The sequence below is a fragment of the Sapajus apella genome, unplaced genomic scaffold (assembly GCF_009761245.1).
Source record: "Sapajus apella isolate SASKATOON/1434 unplaced genomic scaffold, GSC_monkey_1.0 scaffold3, whole genome shotgun sequence".
Classification (NCBI taxonomy): domain Eukaryota; kingdom Metazoa; phylum Chordata; class Mammalia; order Primates; family Cebidae; genus Sapajus; species Sapajus apella.
Window position 1 is genome coordinate 65,561,899 of NW_022436943.1, and position 7,682 is coordinate 65,569,580.

General features: G+C 50.9%; 1 long non-coding RNA gene across 1 annotated transcript in view; it reads right to left on the minus strand.

Moving 5' to 3' along the window:
• Positions 1–7,284, minus strand: part of LOC116534406 — a 10,566-nt gene extending 3,282 nt beyond the window's left edge. Inside the window, exons 1-3 of the long non-coding RNA XR_004261703.1 lie at positions 7,010–7,284; positions 4,868–5,175; positions 456–3,394 (exon numbers count right to left, since the gene is read on the minus strand). This is a non-coding gene — a long non-coding RNA (uncharacterized LOC116534406). The remainder of the gene's footprint in view (positions 1–455; positions 3,395–4,867; positions 5,176–7,009) is intronic.
• Between the last annotated feature and the right edge of the window lie 398 nt (positions 7,285–7,682).

Here is a 7,682-nt window from a genome sequence, read left to right on the forward strand (position 1 = left end):
TTTGGATGTGTTGTTTTTGCTGTTGTGTCACACATCCGGGCCTCTCTCTGTCTCTGTGTGTGTTTTGGATGTGTTGATTTTGCTGTTGTGTCACACATCCGGGCGTCTGTGTCTGTGTGTGTTTTGGATGTGTTGTTGTTGCTGTTGTCACACATCCGGGCGTCTGTGTCTGTGTGTGTTTTGGATGTGTTGTTGTTGCTGTTGTGTCACACATCCGGGCGTCTGTCTGTGTGTGTTTTGGATGTGTTGTTTTTGCTGTTGTGTCACACATCCGGGCGTCTGTCTCTGTGTGTGTTTTGGATGTGTTGTGTTGTTGTTGTGTCACACATCCGGGCCTCTCTCTGTCTCTGTGCGTGGCTAGATGCGCTGTTGTTGCTGCTGCTGCAGTTTGTGTTTTTCGCTACTTAAAAGGGACGCATGGCACCTGAGCAGCGTGGCGCCTGCAGCGTGCTTACCTCGAGTTCTTGCGCACGAGTCCACCAAGCGATCCGTCCTGCGTCCCCTGTGCCTTCCCCAGCTGAAGCCGCCGCCGTCTGCCTTCCACTGCTGGCTAATGGTCCTCTCCGCTTCTGAATTTGTCTGTGTGGACGCACACGCATGGATGGAATCACACAGGGTGCACTCCCACAGGCTCCGCGTCCTCTCTGCACGCTGCGTCTGCCCTGGGCTTGTCAGCGCTGTGTTCTTGTTCTGTTGCTGAGGTTATTGCATTTGCTGAATATCCACAACTTATTTACCTATCTTGTCTTCCGTCAGTGGGCAGCTGTGTCATTTCCAGATTGGGAATGAACACACAAAAGTCTCTTTGTGGACACACACTTGCACCTCCCCTGGCTGTGGACCTAGGGGCGGAATTGCCGGACACAGAAGGCACCTGTTGAGCTTGGGTAGATGTGGCCACACCATCCCCACAGTGGCCCGGCTGTGCTGTGCACCCCAGAGCAAAGCAGAGAGCTCCAGCTGCAAGGTGACACTCTGTGACGCTCGGGAGCGGCAGCTGGCAGGGGAACCCTGAGGGACTCCTTCGCCACTCACTGGACGGGCTGTGGGCCTGTCCCAGGTGCAGAGGCAGAGAAAGGGTTGCCAAAAGTGAAGAAACACAGGACACTCCACATTAATTTTGAATTTCTAAAATATTGCATGAGACATGATTGTACTAAAGATTATTTGTTGTTTGTATGAAATTCGACTTTACCTGGGCACCCTGTCTGATGCAGCAGGGCTCTGGGAGGCCATCAGGGACCCCCTTCCTTACACCCTCACAGGAGAGGACTTGAAAGCCCCTCAATGGGCAGATTAGACTCTAACACAGGCAGCGAGAGCCCTGGGACTCTGTGGGACTCTGGCTTTGCGTCTGGCGCACTCCCCACCCCACGGGCTTCTCCCTGGGCCAGTCCCCCACGGCCGCTCCCAGCCCGAGCCTCTTCTGCCGCAGGCCCAGGTCCAGGGGCCCAAGGGTTTGCTTTTCGTCTGTGGGGGCTGCACCGGCCTCCCTGCGCACAGCGACGTCACACTCCCCTGCTAGTGCCAAGGCCACAGGATGACTTCAGGCCTTTGAAAGAGAACAGACACAGGCAAGGCTGTCGGGACAGGCAGAGGCCGCTGGGGACTTTAACAAAGGGAGGCTCATCATCTGGTTCATGTTTTACGGTCACATGGGCAACAAATCTGTATTTTGGGGGAAAAAATAGAACACAGTGTTTCTTTCATTTTCATTGACCCATATCCCTGATTTAGGAGCTCCCAGAAGAGAGAACGCCACCCCTCATCCCGGATCAAGAGACCCTTCCTGAGAGCAGGTGTCACCCTGAGGCCGGGCCTCAGGAGGAAGTCCCCACCTGGAAGGTGCCACAGGTGAAAGCCCCACCTGTGACCTCTGACCAGGGTCCGAGGGTGGTACCAGGCCCCTGCCCTGCCTGCACCTTCACCCCGTGTGGGCTGCCGTCAGGGAGGAGGCCTGACCTAGGAGTCCAGGGGTGGGAACTTGTGGGGTGCCACCCCCAAAACTCCAAGAGGGAAGCTGTGGGCCCCCAAGAGCTCTGGGGACCATCTCAGAAAGAAGTCACATTCAGAGAGCTCTGGAACATTCCAGAAGGCAGCCAGGGTGCTCCTTTGATTTTTTGGTCTGGGTCTTCCAAGGAGCAACAAGGAGGCTTCAGGACAGCTAGGAAGGGCCACGTTCTGGTGGATTGGGAACCGCTGCTCCCCACAGGAGGTGGAATGGGGAGGGGCCAGGACTGCAAGGGGAGGGCAGGCTGTGTCCAGAGACGGGACAGGTCATGGGAGGGCTGCGGGGGCCTGGCCTGCAAGCAGGGGCTTCCGTCCTTCCTGTCTCAGGTGACTTAACGCTCTGAATGGTGGAATAAAGGCACTCTCCGGGACAGCTGCCACCAGTGGTCAGGCCTACTGACTTCTCACCTGTGCCAGGTTCCTTTATGGGAATGCAATCTCATCCGCATGCGGAGTCTAATTTGTTTTCAATTTTGCTCCCAATTTCACACGTTATGTACATGGGTCCCTTAAAGCACAGCTTGGAGAACTTTAACTGCTGCCCGTCGCGCGGGCTGAGGGTGATTTCTTTAACGAGTGTCCCACCGATGGACATGTTGGCAGTTTTCTGTCTTGGGCCCTTTCCAACAACACTGCAACAAATCAGCCAGTTTTCCACAATCTCCGCGGGAGAGTAGGCGCGGGAGGCGTGCGGGCAGAACTGCTGCTTCGGTGAATCCACAGGAAACATCCTCAGAGCTAACAAGTTCAGCGACGTCACAGGACCCAAGATTAACACACAAAACTCAATTATGTTTTATATACTGACAGTGAACACGAGGAAATAGAAGTGAAAGGCACACTTTTCGCAGTTACTGCAAAGGAAATGACATGCTTAAGCATAAACATAAAAGAACGTGTGCAGTGTCCAGACGTCGAATCTTATAAAATGCTGTTGAAATCAGCAAAAGAAAAACCGTGACCGACCGAGGTCCAGACTGAGTGAATCGGAAGGCCCAGCTGCGTAAGGACGTCAGCTCCCCCAACGTGACATGCTTTTCATGCAATGCCTACCAAAAGCCCAGCAAGAGCTGCTCTAGATACGGACGAGATTATTCTAAAATGTGTATGAAAAGGCAAAGGAACTAGAATAGTTAAAGCAGCTTTTTTAAAAATGGAAGAAATTGTTCTATCTGGTTTCAAGACTTCCTGTGTGGCTTCCATAGTGAAGACCGTGGTCCCATCAGGGGAACAGACACATCGATGGCTGGAACGGAACAGAGCCTCACAACAGCCACTCCAGGGCAGCCAGGGGATACTTGGCAGAGGTAAAAAGCAATTTAATGGAGGAAGGAGAGTTGTTTCAACAATTGTGCTGAACTGGATATCCATAGGTAACCTTGACCTAAACGACTTATACAAAAATGAACTCAAAACGGTTCATAGATTTAAATGTAAAATGCTGAACTATTGAAATACTTGCAAACCACCTATCTGGCAAAGAACTAATACCTAGAATCTAGCTCTGTCTTCATCTGTTTTCTGTTGTTTATAACAGAATACCTGAAACAGGGTAATTTATAAAGAGAAATAATTCCTTTCTTACAGTTATGGAGCCTGAGATGTCTAAGGGCAAGGGGCCGCATCTGGTCAGGGCCTCTGGCTGGTGGTGACTCTCCTTAGGGTCTAGAGGTAGCGCAGGGCGTCTCAGGGTAAGGGGGCTGAGTGTGCTCCTGGGCTAGCTCAGTTTTCTCCTCCCCTTCTTATGAAGCCACCAGTCCCATTCCCACAATATCTCATTAAGTCATTAACCCGTTAATCTATTAATCCATTAACACACGAATGGGTTAATCCATTCATGAGAGCAGAGTCCTTGTGATCCAACCGCCTCTTAAAGGTGCCACCTCTCCATACGGCCTCAATGGAGATTAAGTTTCAACAGGAGTTTTGGAGAGGACAAGTATTCAAACCATAGCAAGCTCTGTATTCTAGACACTAACTTGTATATATACTCTCTAAACTCAAGAGTTTAAAAAAAAAAAAAAAAAAAAAACCTCAAACAATTCAATTAGAAAATTGTCAGCAAAAGAAACATGAAAAAACTATTCCCTAAAGAGGAAATACAGAGAACAGCCAGGGAAGAGATGTCCAACATGATTAGCTGCTAGGGAAAGGCGAACTAAACTGCACTGCGATACTATGACGCACCTGTCAGAACGGCCAAAATAAAACAGCAACCTTATGAAATGCTGCTGACGAAGTGGAGAGACTGGATGACCCATCCATCACTGGCGGGGATGTGAAATGGTACAACGACTCTGGAAAACAGCTTGGCATTTTCTTTAAAAACAAAAGGCCGGGCACGGCGACTCACACCTGTAATCCCAGCAGTTTGGGAGGCCAAGGTGGGTAGATCACTTGAGGTCAGGGGTTCAAGACCAGCCTGGCCAACATGGTGAAACCCAGTCTGTACTAAAAATACAAAAATTAGCCGGGTGTGGTGCTGGGTGCCTGTAATCCCAGTTACTCAGGAGGCTGAGGCAGGAGAATCGCTTGAACCCAGGAGGCGGAAGTTGCAGTGAGCTGAGATCACGCCATGACACTCCAGCCTGGGCGACAGAGCAAAACTTCGTCTCAAAAGAAAAATTAAAAAAGGATATGATTCACCGTAAAATCCAGCAATTGCAACCCTGGGACTTTATCCAAGAGAAATTAAAACTTACGTACACACCTAAAAAATATGCATGATTGTTTATTGCAACTTTATTTATAGTACCGACAAAAGGAAACAATTCTTTTGTTCTTGAAAGGGCAAACGATTAAACAAAGTGTGATCCAGCCCCGCCGTGAAAAACTACAACACAAAGACAAAACTCACAGGGTCTCAGGAGCCTTATGCCGAGGGAAAAGTGTCCGTCTCAAACGCCACAAACTGTGGCTCCATGTAAGTGACCTTCCCACCATGACAGACTGTGGTGATGGAGGGCAGTTTGGAAGTTACCGGAGTTGGTGGTGCGCGGCGGAGGGCAGCCGTGTCCACGAGGGCGTAGCACAGGGGAGTGTCTGCGGCGACAGAAGGGGCTCTGCATGGCGCATGGGGTGGTGGCTGCAGGAGTCCACGGGTGTGGACTTCCTGGAACTCGGGGCACATTGTACTGAGGTCACTTTCCTGATTGTCACGTTGTGCTACAGAATGGAAGACGTAACCGTTGGGGGAACTAGGCTCTCTCTGGGCAGTCTTTGCAACTTCCTATGTCAGAGGCGTGTGAACCAGAGCAACTCCATCTTGAACAGGAGCTGGGTAAAATGAGACTAAAACCTACAGGCCAGACGGTGAGGGCATTCTAAGTCACAGGATGAGATAGGAGACCGGCACAAAATACAGGCCATGAAAACCTTGCTGGTAAAACAGGCTGCAGTGAAGGAGCGGCCAAAACCCGCCAAAACCAAGGTGGCCACGAGAGTGACCTCCGCCTGTCCTCACTGCCGCACTCCACCAGCGCCACGGCCGTTTACCGATGCCACGGCAACGTCAGGAAGTTACCCTGCACGGTCTAGAAAGGGGAGGCAAGAAAAATCCACCCCTTGTTTAGCGTATCATCGAGGAATAACCATAAAAATGGGCCACCAGCAGCCCTCGGGCTGCCCTGTCTGTGGAGTGGCCATGCTTTTAACCTTTAACTTTCTTCACAAACTTGCTTTCACTTGGCACTGTGGACTCGCCCTGAATTCTTCCTTGCGCAAGGTCCAAGAGCCCTCTCTTGGGGTCTGGATGGCGACCGCTTTCCTGTAACATCTTTCTGGCCACCACAGAAGGGACTCTAGTGCAGAAACCCCCAACCCAAAGGTTAACTTGGAGTAAGTGGTGGGGTCTGGTAACATCTTTCTGGAGAACCACAAAGGGGACGATACTGAGGAGACTCCCGACCCAAAGGAAACAGCTGCAGCACTGACTGGACGTCTGCGGTAAGTGGTGCGTACCTGCGTAGGGAACGGGAGGGGCTTGGAGGCCCAGCTGAGGGGAGTTCGAGTCCCTCCTAAGACAGAGTGGGTTAGAGGTCCCTCGTAATGCAAGGCAAGGGTACGGACCGACCTTGGGTTAGAGGCCCAGCCTAGGAGGGTTAGAGTCCCTTCTAAGATTTAGGGGGTTAGAGGCCCTCTGGATAAAGTCCCTCTTGGCTAAGAACAGGCTCGGCCCTGCGGGATGGTAACTGCCACTCTCTTTGGATTAATCAGCCCTGCACTCTCTGCTGGTGGCTGTGGGTGAGAGCATTAGGCATGTGCAGGGTCCTGGGACATGGGGGACTTTTTTCTCCCTAAAAGGAGACACTTGAGAGCTGATGGGACGGCTGGAAAAAAGATCCCTTTGCTGCCAAGAAGCCGCTGCCTGAACTCTTCAGTGTCCCTGCGGTGGGAGGGTCCGTCTCTGGCCTCTGTGAGCTGTTCACCTTCCCCAGCCGGCCCCGGGCAACGCCTTCTCTCACTCCTTCCCTTTCTTTCCATTTCTCAGGGCGACCATCTTGCCCAGAGACTGCGTGCTGAAACTCCTCCAAGTCGGAGGTTGGATTACAGATGATGGGGCCCATCTGGGGGCAAATTTCAGCCTCGCCAGTTTGATACTGCATGCTACGCGGCGTGGCTGGTGTCTATGTTCTATCACATGTGTTCTGCTCTGGCCAGAACGACAAAAGTAATTTTCCTTTATGATGCGGCTTGGCCCCCCCCCCAGACCCATGTGTGGCAAGCGGGTCTTAGGGCCGCTCAGGGAAAGGGACCCAGAAGCCTGGCATGCTGGCAAAAGGGTAAGAATTTCTCACCAGTCAGATTTCTGGCCTCTCCCTCTGTGCAAATGGCTAAATGAATGGGAAAAAAAAAAAAAAGTCAGTGTTTAGCTTATCTGTAAAATTTTGATTAGAGCAAAAAAGAATTCTAAGGCTAGGCTTAAGCTGGTGTATTTTGTGCTACGAATTTGTTTTTCTGTGTCAAGGAGTACTTTAGGATAGAACCCGGCCTGGAATACCTGTAACCCTCATTTTCAAGACGACCCCGCAAGCTGGCCGGTGACAAACTTGGCTGCAGTTCCCTGAAACAAACAGAAAACGGAACAGAGTCTCCACCTTGTTTGGGGTCCTTGGGAGCTTGGCCTTTTAACCATGTGGTGGTAAAAAGGGTCTTTGCCTTCGGGAAACAGGAGTTTTAGGGTTCCTGCCACAGTCAGCTCTAATAATCATATTAAAGGGTTAAAAGCCTTTGTAAGCTCCACGTTAACTGCTCTAGAGTCCTGCTGGGAAGAGAAATGGAGGCTCGCCCCTGCTGTAGCTAAGGAGCCAAGGTTTTGCACTTTCCCATTGGTGGTCCTGGTTCGATTCCCCCGTAGGAAGTGACTCATTTCTGGTTTAATATCTGGGTGACCTTGTCTATTCTCTTCTCCTCTGCAGACTGTCTTAAATTTTTCTTTTTCTAAACACCTGGGAGGTTACCTTTGGTAAGTTCAAAAGCCAGAAATATCAGCCATTGGGTATAAGAAATTCTATAAAGACTTTATAAAGACTGCTATGGTTAAAATCAGTTTAATTAAAAGTGGCTATTCAATGGCCGGGCGCGGTGGCTCAAGCCTGTAATTCCAGCACTTTGGGAGGCCAAGGCGGGTGGATCACGAGGTCAAGAGATCGAGACCATCCTGGTCAACATGG